This window comes from Mirounga leonina, unplaced genomic scaffold, assembly GCF_011800145.1.
Source record: "Mirounga leonina isolate KUSES-001 unplaced genomic scaffold, KU_Mleo_1.0 Mir_174, whole genome shotgun sequence".
NCBI classification, from domain to species: domain Eukaryota; kingdom Metazoa; phylum Chordata; class Mammalia; order Carnivora; family Phocidae; genus Mirounga; species Mirounga leonina.
The window spans coordinates 29,047,531-29,051,380 of record NW_023270451.1 but is presented as its reverse complement, the minus strand read 5'-3'; positions in this window follow the sequence as shown (position 1 = coordinate 29,051,380).

Below are 3,850 nucleotides of genomic sequence, written 5' to 3'. Positions count from 1 at the left end.
AATATTGTAGCTTTTAGTTAATCATTTTAACTTTTTCTAATAGTTGTCTATTTTTTTCTTTTGTCTAATTACATTTTCTTATGCTATTAGAATAATATAAAACTTTAGTGGTAATAATGGCATTTGTATCTTATTCACTAATTTAGTAAGAATATATTAAATATTTGATGAAGAATAGAATTGCTTTGTGGTACCAGTAAGAATGGCTAAAATTAACAAGTCAGGAAATGACAGATGTTGGCAAGGATGCGGAGAAAGGGGAACCCTCCTACACTGTTGGTGGGAATGCAAGCTGGTGCAGCCACTCTGGAAAACTGTATGGAGGTTCCTCAAAAAGTTGAAAATAGAGCTACCCTATGATCCAGCAATTGCACTACTGGGTATTTACCCCAAAGATACAAAAGTAGGGATCCGAAAGGGTACGTGCACCCGGATGTTTATAGTAGCAATGTCCACAATAGCCAAAGTGTGGAAAGAACCAAGATGTCCATCGACAGATGAATGGATAAAGAAGAGGTGGTATATATATACAATGGAATATTATGCAGCCATCAAAAGGAATGAGATCTTGCCATTTGCAATGACGTGGATGGAACTGGAGGGTATTATGCTGAGCGAAATAAGTCAAACAGAAAAAGACATGTATCATATGACCTCACTGATATGAGGAATTCTTAATCTCAGGAAACAAACTGAGGAGTTTGCTGGAGTGGAGGGTGGGGTGGGAGGGATGGTTTGACTGGGTGATAGACACTGGGGAGGGTATGTGCTCTCGTAAGCACTGTGAATTGTGCAAGACTGTTGAATCTCAGATCTGTACCTCTGAAACAAATAATGCAATATATGTTAAGGGAAAAAAAAAAAGAAGATAGCAGGAGGGGAAGAATGAAGGGGGGGGAATTGGAGGGGTAGAGGAACCATGAGAGACAATGGACTCTGAAAAACAAACTGAGGGTTCTAGAGGGGAGGGAGGTGGGAGGAAGGGTTAGCCTGGTGATGGGTATTGAGGAGGGCACGTTCTGCATGGAGCACTGGGTGTTATGCACAAACAATGAATCATGGAACACTACATCTAAAACTAATGATGTAATGTATGGTGATTAGCATAACAATAAAAAAATTTAAAAAAATTGCTTTGTGGTAAGAGCCATGCATCTTTTATCATGAAAATATTGATCCATTCTTATTTTCTTTCCATAAGATATTTTATCAAATTTCTTTTTGGTATATTATGATCACAAAATGTATCTCTTTCTCCCTGTGAATATCAGGAAATATAGAATATAAATCCTAATCTTCAACCATTCTTGCATTCTGGATATGACTCTAAATAATATTTCGGTGTTCTGTTGCTGTGCCAGGAAACACAATTTGCCAATTTTTTTTATTATTATTATTATTATTATTATTATTATTATTATTATTATTTAAGATTTTTATTTATTCATTTGAGAGAAAGAGCATGAGAGGGGAGAGAGGGTCAGAGGGAGAAGCAGACTCCCTGCTGAGCAAGGAGCCCACTGTGAGACTCGATCTTGGGACTCCAGGATCATGACCTGAGACTAAGGAAGTCGCTTAACCAACTGAGCCACGCAGGCGCCCCATTTTGCCAATTTTTAATTCAAAATTTTGCATCACTATTTCTTAGTGAAATTAGCCTGCAGTTTTTATTGGTTGTATCTTAATTATTGTTATGTCTTTGTATTATGGTAGGTTCAATGAAACAAGAAAAGGAATACAATTTTAAGTTACAAATTATGTCTTTGTATTGTGGTAGGTTCAATGAAACAAGAAGAATACAATGTTAAGTTACATATTAATAACTGTCAGGCTGTTTTTCTAGGATAGTATGATTTGTCTGTATTTTATATAGAGTGAAACTTATTTCTATGAGTCTCGGACCACAACTTATTTCTGTGAGCTTCTATGTTGGCAAGGGAATGTGTATTGTCTGAAGGCAATCCAGTCCTTTTCTTATATGCAGCCTCCTGTCAGTCTGTTTTTCTTGGTTAGTGTGATTTGTCTGTATTTTATGTAGAACAGAACTTTTTTTTTTTTTAAGATTTTATTTATTTATTTGGGAAAGGGAAAGAGAGAGAGTGCACACAGGGGGAGAGTGAGAGGGAGAAGCAGAATCCCCACTGAGCAGAGAGCCTGATGTGGGACTCGATCCCAGGACCCTGAGAACACGACCTGAGCCGGAGGCAGATGCCCAACCAACTAAGCCAACCAGGTGCCCCAACAAAACTTATTTCTATGAGTCACATGGAAGGGTGGGAAGAGTATGATTCATATAATTTTATATCAGTTCATTTAATTTCAAATGGTAGAAAGGATACCTTAAAGACTACATAAAAAATAAATGAGGTTGGTGATATTTATTGCTTTATAGAGTAAAATGATAATTCTTAGAATACTGTTGACCCTTGAACAATACAGGGGTTAGGTGTGTCAAAGTCTCACACAGCTGAAAATTTGCGTATAACTTTGACTCCCCTAAACTTAATTACTAATAGCCTACTCTTGACTGGAAGCCTTACCAATGACATGAATAGTTGATCAATACATATTTGGTATGTTTTCTGTATGACATACAGTATTCTTACAATAAACTAGAGAAAAGAAAACGTTAAGAAAATGATAAGGGGCGCCTGGGTGGCTCAGTCATTAAACGTCTGCCTTCGGCTCGGGTCATGATCCCGGGGTGCTGGGATCGAGCCCCACATCGGGCTCCTTGCTCGGCTGGGACCCTGCTTCTCCCTCTCCCACTCCCCCTGCTTGTGTTCCCTCTCTAGCTGTCTGTCTCTCTCTCTGTCAAATAAATAAAATTTAAAAAAAAAGAAAATGACAAGGAAGAGAAAATACATTTACAGTACTGCCTGCCCTGTATTATCAAAGTCTGTGTATAAGGAGACCTGTACAGTTCAAACATATATTATTTAAGGGTCAGCTGTACTTTATCCTTTCACTAGTGCACAATCAGATCTACCTTCTTTACCACATATGAAAAAACACAATCCTTATTTTATTGTCACTTAAGTACTTCTGAACAGGTGCCATCAACCTTTTGTATGAAGCATTAGTAATTTGTCACTTGTATCACTAATTCTAAACTAATGATTAAACTGTTTCAACATCATGGTATTCTCAGTAAATTTTCATGGTATTCCAATTATATTCTCTTTTTTGTTGATTAAATTGACATAAATATTAGTTTTAAGTGTAGAGCATAGTGTTTTGACATTTTTGTACATTACAAGATGATCACATAATTTTAGTTATTATTGGTTGTCTTACATAGTTATTTTTTTTTATTTAATTTATTTTTTTTATTCTTATGTTAATCCCCATACATTACATCATTAGTTTTAGATGAAGTGTTCCATGATTCATTGTTTGTGCATAACACCCAGCACTCCATGCAGAATGTTCCCTCCTCAATACCCACCACCAGGCTAACCCATCCTCCCATCCCCCTCCCCTCTAGAACCCTGTTTGTTTTTCATAGTCCATCGTCTCTCATGGTTCGTCTACCCCTCCGATTTCCCCCGCTTCATTCTTCTCCTCCCGCTACCTTCTTCTTCTTCTTTTTTTTTTCTTAACATATATTGCATTTGTTTCAGAGGTACAGATCTGAGATTCAACAGTCTTGCACAATTCACAGCACTTACCAGAGCACATACCCTCCCCAGTGTCTATCACCCAGTCCCCCCATCCCTCCCAACCCACCCCCCACTCCAACAACACTCAGTTTGTTTCCTGCGATTAAGAATTCCTCATATCAGTGAGATCATATGATACATGTCTTTCTCTGTTTGACTTATTTCACTCAACATAATACCCTCCAGTT